This window comes from Aptenodytes forsteri, unplaced genomic scaffold, assembly GCF_000699145.1.
Source record: "Aptenodytes forsteri isolate BGI_AS27 unplaced genomic scaffold, ASM69914v1 Scaffold92, whole genome shotgun sequence".
NCBI classification, from domain to species: domain Eukaryota; kingdom Metazoa; phylum Chordata; class Aves; order Sphenisciformes; family Spheniscidae; genus Aptenodytes; species Aptenodytes forsteri.
The window spans coordinates 1,101,003-1,114,831 of NW_008794581.1; the positions used below are offsets into that span (position 1 = coordinate 1,101,003).

At 37.9% G+C, this 13,829-nt stretch overlaps 1 protein-coding gene across 3 annotated transcripts in view; it reads right to left on the bottom strand.

The window, feature by feature from the left end:
* The window catches only part of LOC103893370 (microtubule-associated serine/threonine-protein kinase 4), a 175,890-nt gene that overhangs the window by 102,538 nt on the left and 59,523 nt on the right, over positions 1-13,829 (bottom strand). The window contains exon 1 of one of the 3 annotated variants that reach the window (XM_009272469.1): positions 13,799-13,823. The exons of the other annotated variants lie outside the window; for them this stretch is intronic. The gene's annotated coding sequence lies outside the window, so the exon portion shown is untranslated. Of the gene's footprint in view, positions 1-13,798; positions 13,824-13,829 lie in introns of those variants that run through there. 3 annotated transcript variants of the gene reach the window in all.

A 13,829-nucleotide genomic window follows, 5' to 3' on the forward strand; every position in this document is an offset into this window, starting at 1 on the left:
GCATGGAAGTTCACTGACTTTGTTGAAGCAAACAGGTGGTGTGTGGCCACATTACAGATTAGAAGTCAGATTTTCACATTCAAGCAACTAAATCATACCCTCAAGATACATACAAATATTTTCAATAGAAAAAGTACTCAGTATAGTTCAATATTGTCATTTTATAAATTCACTGTGCTGGGAGAAGGGAAGGGGAAGAAAACCCAATAAGTCTTCAGCAAAACTATTGTCTTGGAGTGCTACAGTAAGGTGCCTTCCAGCTTATGTGAAACAAATCAGATCATCAGAAATTAATCACACATTCTACATTAGGCACTTGCTTGAAAGTCTCAGTAACCACTAAACTCATCAAGTACATTAACGCTGTTGCACATTTTCTATTCCAATATTAAAATGCAGCACATATGTGAAAAAATAATCTGCAGCTTTTGTTTTCTGCATATCTTTTTTCTTTTAGAAGGATATATGAACAGAAAATTGTAGGTACTCCTATGTATGTCCCTACAGCCATGTGGTACTCCTACCAGCCAAAAAACCCAACTATGCTACTACAGGTAGATACAATGGTGCTTTTTGGTTGAAAAAGTCTTTGAAATAAATGATAGTTTATTTTAGATGTAAGAACTCTAGATTATATCTAAAACTAAGTAGTAACCGGATTTTTTTTGTTGTTGTTCAAAACTGTACAATGATTTCAGACTGTAGCCTTCCTCCTTTAGGCTGCAATGGAGTCAATTTGCAGAAACTCTGGAAAACGGGAGCAGGTCAGCTTTGTTCCAAGACTTCAAAAGAAAAACTATTTTGAGGGAAGATCTGTCATAAATGAGAAAACCCCACATTTTCTGCTCTCAAGAACAAAACCACTTGATCCAACATGCAAAAGAGCCCAGTGGTGAGAAGCATTGTTACTCCTTATATATGCAACAGTGCTACGAGTCCTCATTCTTCTATACATCATACGAACATAACAAATGACAGCCTCTGCAGAAAAGAACTTGCACAGTCCAAAAACCCAGGCATAACACATAGATGAGACAAACATCTCCAACAGGTTAGAATAGGGTGTGGATGAAGTAAGGTGACAGAAAAGGGTGTGCTACAATTTTTGGCCATCAGGAAGAGTAATCGCCTCACTACTCATCCGGCCCATTAGCTAATTTAAGGTTTCTATTTGCATCACAGCAGAAGTATGCCTGAAGAAGTGATGTGCAGAATGGATAAAACCACCATTTCTGCAGTCTTCACTTTTGCTTGGAAAACGTCTTATGCCTTGTGAATACTACTGTCAGGGGATTCAAGAACAAGAAAAAATGTGAGTCTGGTCCAAAATCTACTTCAGTCCCCCCATAGTCGTAGCCAAGTCACAAAGCCAGGAGCAAATTTACCTTCCACACCAGTTTCCTTTGTTCTGTAAGATTTTCATGAGGCAACAGTAGCCCTTACTTTTGACAGGACTTATAAGAATCCATTGCCTAATAAATGCAGAAGTCAGTAGATTAATGGGAGTTGTTCTCATAAAATAATGACAATTAAAAAACAAATGCCTTAAAAACAACAAAATCTGATACCGCACACTTCTTACCCTAAGAACATAAAGCACCACATTCCTTCCAAATCGTATTATAAAGAATTGTATTTTAACTACTTGGACTTCTACTGTATTTGAAGTGGAAGTCCTATACTTACTTGCCTTTACTTATCTTGAATAGTTGTGTTGATAATATTTGCTGCCTTTGCTCTCAGAATGGCTATTGTCTAGTGATAAGAGAAGTCATCCACTCACGGTTTATGAGTTTTATGTTTACGGAATCTTGGTATCTATCAGAAAAGTGGTTTTGTAAAAATACAAAGTTTGCAGAGAAGAAAAACAAATTATTTTTGACAGCACAAACTGTTCGGGTGAAAGATCGGTAAGCGTCTATGAAAACCAGAATGAAAACTGTGTCTCCATCCTTCCTTTTGGTTGTGCGGCATTATGTGTATTCCCACTGTGCCTCCAAAGAGGCCACTGTGTAACGCAGAACACTGAGCCAGTTCTCAAACTCTAATCCCTCCTCTGACATTAACAATGTCCATAACTAAAAAAATGGGTTTTATATGAACTTTTCCATAAAATAGGGAAATTACACTGACTTTCATATTTGTATCTTCTGTTACATGCATGTTTAATATGTGTATTTTTATTAAAATAGCAACACCTTTGTGTAAAAAAAGAATAATGCTTAAATTGTAACTTCAAATCATCTAAAACTTGGCAGATATTCTAATATTCCACACGCATACGCTACCCCCGTACTAAAACTGTGTTCAGCAACGTCTCATTTCATTAGGGTGCTGGATTTCTAGTATGCAGTGGGTGTTCCTGCCACATATGAGGTTCTAAATCCTGGACCCTGGTCTTCTGATTCTCTGTACTGCATGCACTTTACTTCATTCCTGTACCATGTTTTGGAATGATCCAACTATTTACCTACAAGATGAAACCCGGGAGCAGCTCTACGGATCATTTCTTAGAGTCTACATGAACAAGACCAATGGGACACTTTTGCCTCCCACAGCACTACAGTCTTCCAACAGCACCTCAGCAGGACATGTACCTTCATACATCTCCCACACAATTCCATCTTTTCAGACAGCCTGGCACACCCAAGAGAGAAAAGCAGCACACGACTCCCCCCACTCATGTCCTTACACACGCACAACACTCCCACAGGGACCTGGGCCAAGCACTCCCAGCGTGGACAGAAGCCATACTGTGCTGTTGGCCCGTATGCCAGCTTCCTGGGGCAAGTGCCTTTTAGAAAACACAGTGTTATTGTTCCCTCAGTATGACTTGAAGGGAAAATTGTTTTTTCCATACCGACTGAGGCAGAAAACGCAGACAGTCCTTTGGATCTCTCTTCAGATTGTTTCCTTCTATTAATATCCATCTGTTGACCCTTGGACTGAATTTAGGCAGTCACACTCCCAAAGAACGTACAGAACATTTTTTTATGTTTATAAAAAGACTGGCCCAATGTCTCTGAGGCCATTACTAAGGTTAGTGAGAGAGACAATAACATCAGCAATAAATTAGTAGTGGTAAAACACAGCTCACTTAAGGAACCAACAAGAATCAAAAGAAAGCTGGCCAGAACAGTGGCCAACCTTTCAGATTTTCTCAAACTTGTCAATGATTAAACAAACACATTACCTTGACTGGGAGGGCCAAATTACTAAATCTCTAAGACTATTACTCTGTGTGCTGTTTCCTGTAGACTGTCAGAGTAGGTGATCCTACTGGTTTCTTCTTGCCTTATAATTTATGAATCAGAAGAAGGAAACACATGACAGTTAAAAGGTATTAATTTATAGATAATGCTGAATGCTTATGTCTGACCTACACAAACAATTTGCATATTTAATAAAATAACCTAGTATATTCATATACTATAGTATGTTTTGTATTTCCCTTGAAACATTTCCTTTACAGAAAAGGAAAAAAAAAGGCAGTTTGCTGTTCTAAGATTTTAGGAAGACACATAAGAAAAAATGTGAAGAAACTTAATTTTCAAACTTGAAAAAAAAAAAACAGGAAGAAGTTTCATGTTTTGGTTCTGAAATTTTTTCCACCAATAGAAATCAAAGCCTTGCAAAAGATGATAATATTTTGACATCTGGCAAGACAGAATAGCACATGTGAGACAATCAAGCAGGAAGGAAAAAACTAGATAGAAGTGTATTTCCCAACAGAACTCATGTTCTTTCATTAGTCATAGGTCACAGATAGGGAGCAGATGCCTCCAAACACAACAGTTCAATCACCAAAACATGGCAGAAGGGCCAGGGAAGAAGCCAAATCACCAAGCCTCAGGTAAGAAAAAAAATAAAATACAAGCTTACTTACAAAATGTGTTACATATTTTCTTTGTCCATTATGTGGGGGAAGCAAAAGGAAGATGTTCTGGTAAGACCTGATGGTACAGTGGACTGACATAATCATCCTTTTGCGTGGGGTGTTCGTAGACAAGGTGAATAGAGCATATGGGACTTGTCTGACTGCCTTTGCTTCTATTACAGCACTTATGGAAATTCCCTTGACATACCCATGTGTAAGAACAAGCTAGACAGGCCTAGACTCACTGAAAAAGCAAATCTGTAAAACAAATGTACACAATCTACTTTTTATTAGTTAACTCCGAGAGGGTTAACAGTATTATCACAAAGGATATTAGTTAATTATGATTTCTCACTGAACAGCGTTGTCAGATGAATGAGTTAACGTTCAAGCATCCTCCTTCCAGTTTCCATAAAAGGGGATAAAAAAAGCCATGTGTTGATTTACATTATGAAAACTGTCCTGACAACAAATTCTGGTAAATGCCAAGGCATCTGTTGGTAGAAACGTAAGTCTGATTTATTCTTATCATCAGTATCTAACTTCCATTTCATCAAGGACTGGATTATTATGTTTATCTTTGAACTACGTTAAATCTGTAAAGCTATATTTATCAACTAAAAATTCTGACAAAGATTTTTGCCTTCTCTCAGTCAGCATGGACCGTAATCAACAGGAAACGTCCACGACTGAAGACAGAATTTCATTCTAGACTGCTAGGCTCATTGATATTAAGCTATATATTGTTAAATTAAATGACACGTATCTGTTACAAATAATTCTGTCAAGAGAAGAACCAGGGAAGCTCCATTTTCTATGGTTTCATGTCTGCTCATTGAATCACAGCACTACATCATCTACAATCATCCTGCAAAATTTTCACCTCTCATGTTCCATTCACTCTCCAAACTCCCTTTGGGTTCACCTTCCTTCACTTTTGTTTAGCTATCCAGAGTGCAAGAGACACTTCTTGCAGCCACTGCAATGCCATCTCTGGGACATTAGAAGGTCCTGCCTCCCAGTTACAGAGACCTCTGTGTATCCATCAGGCACAGCAACAAGTTCTCATGTTCCATTAGAGTTTGGTTTGAGTTTGAGGAGAGGAGGTTTAGGGGTTAAAGTACATACTTACAAAATACGCTATTCTTAGGACTACCTTTCTTTTGTTTTCTACTTTTGAGGTTTCTGTATATTTTTATGTAGGAATGCCTTTCCAGAGAATTCCAGCAGCTCATCCAGGAAGTGATAATACCAGTTGCCCAAAGAGAATTTTAAGAATAAGAATTTAAATTAGAAGCTGATTCATTACACTCAAATTTATCAAAGGAAGCTCAGCTAGTTCAAACTACTGCACCCATCTTTTCCTATAACTTCAGGTTTTAAAACTGATGCATAAAAGCATCATATTTAAATGTATTTCAAAAACAAAGTAAAGGCTTCTTATAGAAATCCATCTCTGATGAATAGTTTCAGTAAAAAAAATAACTACTATATAACCTCCTCTCTCCCAGGTATGCATGAAAAAAAGCAAGGGGTCAAAAAAGCACTGCAAGTTGTTCCACATGTGCAAATCTGTCTCTGGTGAGAAGTGGGATTCTGTTCAGAAGCCTGTGCCAAATCTCGTACAGGATGGGGGCCCAGCAGCCCAGAGAGGGAAGACTGACTAAGCAGTGTTCCCAAATGCATGCAGGAAAACAGCTGGGGAAAATAAAGAAAAGTCTATCCTCCACTACTGTTTCTGTTATGAACATCTTGACTGCTACTTAAAACAATCACAGATAACAAGTACCAGCATTCAAACAAAGTAACTTTTAATTTATTAGCCCTCTCAAGTTGAGCTCCAAATGAAACTGATATCCATAGCATTACCTCAACATCCCCCCCCCCCCCACAAAACACCACCTATAAAGTGAATCCTTCCGCTATTTCTTAAGGGAAAAAGAGATAGATATCATGGTATTTCACAATGTAAATGCTATACTAATTTGAATTAGTTAAGTTCAAAAAATTCAAAAAAATAAACCAGCTTCTTCCAGTGGTGGAACAGAGCCAAAAGTTTTGTTCAATTTGGGAAGACAAGCCACATTTCCCAGAGAGAAGATTATAAATGGCTGAACTTTGGAAATTTTCAAAAGCTATAGTACAAATGCACACTATAAACAACATCTACCCTCATAGATGGAAAAGCATCTATCCTATTTATGCCTAGATGCCCCTTTGAATAAAGTATAAGTAAGAAAAGTAAGTTTTTCCGATTGTTGGACTGACTTCATGGTATCAATCTCATTCAGCTTCTCAACAGGTATTATTTTACAGCTACTGCTTGAGTATTTTTGTATACAAATGTCTGTGCACCCTTATGTGTGTGTATTTATTTACAGTCTGTAAATACAAGTGTATACATATATACTGATAGATAGGAAAATGAACAAAAGATACTGATAACATTTCCTCTCCAACTTTGCAACAGGTAAGTTGACATTCATGCAAGTCCCCTGAAAACAAAAAATAGGAATTTTGTCAGACACAAAAAGTGTTCAGGCTGATGTATTCCCTTAGTGACACACACAAAAGAAACAGAGTTTGTTTTATAACCACCTTATTGCCTTGAAAGGAATAATGTTTTTTAAACTCTGCAATACAATACTATAATCAAGCACTAAGAGGACTGAGGGTACATACATTTTTATTAAACTAAACTATTTCAACACGTAACACTTCGCATTATTATTTGTTTCAGCAAATTAAGCAGCATTAGGAATAGTATTTCTTCAGTAATCAACACCCTTGACTTTACACAGGACTACCTTAGTCTACCTACCATTAACACAGATTTTTAAAATTGCTTACATGTAAATGCTTAAACTATTTTTTTTTTATAAAACTGAATATACATATCCTTGATTTCCCCATAATTTATTTGGATGTTAATAACTATGTTTTAAACCAGTATACTTAGAAAAGACAGACACTTTGATCACATATAAATAAACATTTTCCTACCGGTAAGCAGTGCCTCATTTGACATCATCTTCAACTTTTTTTTTTTTTTTTTTTGGGGGGGGGGGGGGAATGGGGAATCCACTAGTGGGTAACCTTTTTATAATTCTTCTTTAACGTATGATTTTAAAAGTAGGTTAAAGCCAAATGATAGAGATCAAAAGCAGGCTATTACATGCTAGAACATCTACATAATTACTGCATATGCAGAAAAAAGAACGGGTGGGATAAGGAAATTGCAGCAGTTTTTACTTTCTAATCATCAAACTGAACATGCCAGTATTTCATGGGAATAACAGATTCTACTTACAATTATAATTATAATCTTTCAAGAACAATAGAGCATGACAGTTTTCCTTATTCCTAAACAATTATTTAGGGAAGACCATCGCTAACTGAAAGAAAGTGCGAAAAAGCCGATATAGTTATTCTGGCATGACCCCAATATTTTTGTACTCATCTGTCAGTGGCAGGAATACCAGTAACGCACAGTTTGTAGTTCTGAAGCCTCTCTATTGGGTAGATCAATCTGGGAATTTTTCCGGTTTACAGTACTTCTGAGGTATGTTTATATTTACTGGGAACCATGCCAAAAGGCATTTTATAGTTCACTACTATTCGATTTGGTTCAAGTGTTTTAAATAAAACCACAGAGCTGACCTACCATGAGATTTAAGGTTGCATTTTTCTTTTTTTTATCTTGGATTTATTCAGGTGGAAGAGGCTACTGAAGTAGATCTAACTAATACTAATATATATCAATAGTATATAGAATACGCACTGCTACAAAAAAACCCCAAAAAAAACCAAAAAACCCCCTGAAACAATAGTGCCAAGAAGTACGTGGTCTCAGAAATGGATAGAAAAATGTCAAGTATATTAAGTGTTAGTGATCTCCTTAAATGTCTCTACCAGTGTACATTTAAGTCACATGACAAATTAAGTCAAGTAACCATGCACAGTGTTATGCAGTAGACCCCCACATCAGGTGAAATTCAGAGTCCAATATGACACTTACTTAGTCTGCCTAGACAAAATTTTATGTATTAATACTATATTCTTGTGGTGGGCTTTAAAATTCCACAATTACTGCAGTTAGTGAATTTGTGAAGGTTCAGAGGCAAAAATCGCCTGAAAGGTTCCCAAAAGAAAATCCAGGAGCTGTCACTGAATGCGACACACCTGTTGAATAAGGCTGAATCAAAGATAAGTGAACTTTCTGGTTTTCCTTACTTTGGGAAATACAGTATGGTATATATGCATCTGTCCTGGTGCCATCACAGTGTTCCTTCCAACGGATCTACCTCCTACTAAATCTTTTTCTAATGACATGTAACGTGACATCCTCATCCAGGTCTACAGCCTACAGATAATGTGGGAGTATACACATAAGAACTGCATGCAACGTTAAACAGTTTTACACCATTATTAGATTAGTGTGACACATTTAATAAGCTTCATTAAAAATGTTCAACCTAAATCAGTTAGCAGTATCTTCATATTCTAAACACAGTGGCTCAAAATATTGAATTATTTCATGTCTCATAAGTAACCACATCATTACCACTCATGTTTCGTACTTTGTAAGCCATGCACACTGACACGTATAATAAATTCAGAGGGAACCTACCCTGAAATCCACTTAATCTGATGACCATTTCCAGCTCTGACAAAGAATTACCAGAGGCAAGCCCATCAATCAGTATGTGCAGCCACACAAGTAGGTACATAGCTTACTGCTACCAGAAGTTTGAAGCTCTCTGACAGAAGGTGCAGCAGAAGAGGCAACTATTAACCACTGCATGAGTGAGCTCCTATGTGCTTAAAGATTACATTTGAGAAGGATCAGTCAACTTCTAATACAGCAAGAACTGTAACGGCTCTGTGGAACATCAATAGCAGATGTAAGCCAAATTCAAACAGAATGGGAAGACTGAATCCCTGTGTAATGTGCCCACATCATGTGATGTGTCCCAACAGCCACAGCTCATGAAGGGACATCTGGACTACTGTCCTGTTGATTCCCTGGGTAAGACAGACAAAGGCTGTCTCCTACTGTGTAATAGCAGACATTAACCACAAGGAAGGGGGGGGAGGGGGGGAATTACAGCTTTTACAGCTTCTTTCAGCATGTTCCAGCACTTTCCTAAGCTTCTTTTTTAATTAGCTTTTACTTCAGCTTTCCTCAAGTTTTCTACAGTAAGATCCTTCAGTCAAATCCTAAAGATGTTGACTTAATTCTAACAAAATAGGATTTTTTCGGAGTAAAAACTAAGCAAAAAACAGGAATATGACCAGATGAATCCTCACCAGTCTGGCTGAAGCTAAGAAACAATGATGGCTCATTGGAGAAAATTGATCATTGCCAACATTCAGATTCTAAGCAGAACTTGAAATACATTAATTGCTTGAACAAAAAGATTGGCCAAGTAAACCAACCAGAATAAAACCAACACATTCATTTTGATGGTGAGACTGTAAGACTATGCCCCTAACACACAACCCTTACTGTGAACGAAAGAAAATACTATTACCAAGATACATTAACCCTTCACTATGTAGCACAGAAAGCAGTAGGATCATTCCAACAGATTAACTTCTAACAAAACATGTTCAACGACAATGTGTTTTGAAAGCAAGATAGCCTGCATGGATGTATTTCTTATTCCCCCCAGTTTTGGAATAACGATCTTCTCTCTAAACTTATTCAACATCTATTAGGATAATAGCTCCCTCTCTCTTGCATGTAGGAATTCAGGTGGATGAAGAGGGTTGAAAGTAAGGAAGAGAGAAAGCTCTTCAAATCACCACACTCCAAAACATACATTAAAAATAACACAAATATAGCAAAAAACAACCCTTTTTTAACTTTTAACTGATGTTTAATCCTATGTAACAAAAGTAAAGTAACTCAAGTTGGAACACCGACAGATTCAGCTGGCATCAACACAATTATACTTAATTTCTGTGGCTGCTTTTATGTTAATAAGTGTGCTTGTTTTTCTTATGTCACCAACAGGACCATTTTTAATGCCTATTATTAAATAAAACAATCCATTTATAGTATACTTACACATAATACTAAGTTGACAAAGGAAAAAACCAAGATCTATATAAGAACCAATAATGAGAGTTTACATCATAACTTTAAAATCACTGCATCTACTCAAACTACCAACTCAGAGAAGTTCAAAAAGCCTGCTCAGTATTTTCCAGGAAGCATGTCCCAAAACTAATAAAACTACAACCAAGTTTGACAAGTCTATTCTCTGAGTTTCCAATAAAAGTTATAATTTTCCTTTGTTTTTAATGTTTCAGAAATGGTTATGAACTATTACTTGATGATTGATGAATATTTTAATCCTGTAAGTGCTTTCCCGTAAGGAAAGTCTCAATACCACTTCAGTGACTGTACACAAATAACATGAGGTTTCAACACAAATCATCCATGAGTCTACTTTGGCTGAGAAGCAATTGGGTAAGCATTCATAATTCCATGCCTTTGGAAAAAAAAAAAACAACACTGACTCAAAGGAAGAATGACTGTAATAACACTGTTTCAGTGCAACTACCACAAAGAAGCAAGAGAAAAGCACACATGCAAAAAAAAAAAGAATCACTGGCTTGTCGGCTTTGTAAAAGATACACAAGATCAGAGACAGAAGAGAGAAAATGTCAGAAGAGAACTAAATACATAGCATAGAATGAAGCAGAAAGTATTTAGTGATTTTTCCATATGAAGAAAGTGTGTGTGCACACATCTATCCATACGTAAATCTACACATTGATCTATATAAATAAACATATACACATACACAGAGACTCTCTCTCTCTCTAGTTCCCTACTCCAGATGATGCCATTTCAGGCAGGAACCTGAAGTTAGTACTATGAAGGGTCCACACACCTATAGCAATAGAAAAAGAAGCTAACACGTGGTGGTATACATGTTTCTTCTCTGTAAAAGCAGATGGTGTAATCCACGTCATTTATAGGCTCAGTGATTTGAATACCAAATGCCTCCAATTGAAAAGAATTTTTCTACCTGCCAGTCCTGAAAACCCACTCCATTACTTGAAAGTCAGGCTGGGGTATTTCTTGTTCAGGTATTACTTCCAGAAAGCTGAATTTCAATTACAGCAGCTCTAAGTCTACTGTTGGAAAGCAGAAGTAAAAAAATCGTAATGAAAGACTTCAGTTAGCAAGTAAGACCGTGAACTAAGTTCTATGTCCATTTTATAACTTAGCTGCCAGGCTCAACATTGCAACCTGAAGGAGAATAGACTATCTTTTCATTTTTACTTCTTAGAACTTCAGCAAAGGGAAATAAATGCCTACATCAAGTAAATCTGTACAAAGAAACAAAATTCCTAGTACTAGCAGACAACTCTCATTATCCCAAGTGTCAAGAAAATATGACAGTGCTCACAGAAAGGATAGGGCTTAGCAGGCCACAAAAATCCTGGTAGTAGAGGTAAATTGAATCAAGTAATTGAACAGGCAAAAGGAACATAACTAAGAGGGAAAAATGCCCAATGAAAACATAAAATTAATGCTCTCACATTGGCAAGAATTCCCAAAGTCAGCTGTGCGTACAACCAGAAAGAACAATGAACGTCCCTTGTAAAGTTTTCATGAAGCACCAAGACTTGTCATTAGCTGGACAACAGTTTCACAGACAGTGGTACTATTAAGAAAAAAACTCTCTTGAATCAGTGGACCCAAAACTTTCACTTAAGAACAGCCAGGAGATTCAGATCACAAGAACTAGACTCCCTTCAAGCTTACTCATGGCCTACTCTTTGGTCCTCTAAAATGACTGGAAAGCTATACAAAACATGAGCGGCTACTACTAAACAGCAGCACTCTTTTAGAAAGGGAGGGCATCCTGTGGCAAGTAAGCAGCTACCTTCCAGTCTTTTCATGTAACAGTTGGGTCTATGGCTGACTGTGAGCCTGTGAAAATAGTCCAGATGAGATACAGCTCAGAACATGTAGACCCAGCTGGTACCTTAATTAACACAAGCCCATGTCTGCAGCAAAACTAGGAGAATCTGCACTGTCCATATTGGTTTTACTTCTGACAGTTTTACCACTCTGGGATCTATCATTTACATTAGTAGATGAATTATAAGTATAGGGGTGCAGGGGACAGGTCCACCTTTAAGAAGAGAGCTGAAGAAGTGGGCCGGTCAGCCATCCCGTGGAGACGGCAATGCACCAGATGCTGAGTTCCCCATCCAGATGAGAACCAGCCTGAGAAAGCTGGGTATCTGGGCCCTTAAGAGTAAGCAGCCTTGAAACTCCACTGCTGGCTTTTTAGTTTCACAATGCTGTGACATACTGATTTTGCTACAGACAAGGCATTAAATATTGAATATCCCTGTAATACATAAAACATAACTGCATATATGGCATGTACTATTCACTGATACGCCATATATGCGATACACTGAGACAGCATTCATTGCTGCTTTACAAATTCTTTCAAATATTTCAACAAACCCAGTATAGTATTAAATGTATTTGAAAAGCAGGAAGGCATCCAAATATTAAAAACAAAATAAACAAACAAAAACAAAAAAACCCACAAGCAGTACACATGTATTTCATGCTTCTTGTAAAGTCTACCGAGTCTCTCTCCTCGACCTGCCATACAGCCATGCACTTTATAAAACGTATTTTTAGGTCTTCACATAGGTGCAAACCCACTTGAGTAAGAAAAGTGAAGACAATTTGAAAAAGCCCCAGCATGTTCCCCTCTTTAAACACAGATACATTTGCAGCAGAAAAATGCGTAATGCCTACTTGGACACTCAGTTGATGCTACATAAGAATAAAAAAAATATTTACAAGCGAGGGATAATAATTATAAAATAACTCAGCACTTACAGCTACCCCAAGTTAGACACATAAAGAATAGATATACAGTGAAGGAACAGTTTTGCATTCATGTGAAATAGGCCACTTGATTTTCCTATTTTAACTTTCTGCCATTCAACAGACAGACATTTTTTCCTTTTGAAAAGTATCAGTACATAAATACTCAAGGCTTAGGAACGGCCAGCTCTGCTAAGTCTCTATCCTGCTCGCTTTGTGCCAGCTTTTCAGCCAGCAGGAGAAGAAACATTTCACACACGTTCTCCACAGATAATACATAAGCTAATACTCAAGGTAGTTTCACCGACAGAAGCATATCAAATGTTGCAAAATGGCATATGGGGTACTAGTGAACAAAGTTACAAACTTCTATGAATTTTTGCTACTCCATGTGACAGAGGCATATACTTAACTGCAAGGGATACTATGGCACAAAAAATGACCAAGATGTCAAAGCTTGCCAGTCTTCTGTCCGCTGATGGCACAACCCTTTAACTTTTACTGAGCAGTTACTATTTCTAAACCTTTTTCCCCTTGTGACAATAACGAAAACGCTACAAAAATAAAAAGGCCATTCCCGTATTAACAAACGTCAGCTATCCTGTCTAAAAAGTAGTAACACAAACCTGTCTCTTTAAGAACACCGAACAAAGCAGGCTATCCTGAGTTGTCCATATAAAGTATATCTGCTCCGGATAAAAGGTCAAATATTTGTGACCAAGCTGAAAGTGTCTTTAAAAAAAAGAAGAGGGGGGAGGGTGGAAGGGCAGGAGAAAACAAAACACCACCATACAAAAGGAGGCAGAGTAATACGCAGAGTTTGGTTTAAAAAAATACCAAACTAGAAGAACCCCAATGGACTCGCAAGGAGAGTCTCGCAGTTAATACCAGGAGAAGCCAAGAAGCCGAGAGTCCCTACGCCCTCTTCCAGGGGCTGCTGCCGCGGTGCAGCCCGCCCGGGGACCAGGAAGTCCGGCGGCCCGAGCCAGCGCCGCTCACCTGGCAGCGGGCGGGAGCCCGCCGCCCCCCGCAGCCTGCCTTACCTCTGCGTCCGGCGGAGGCGGGGGGCGCCCC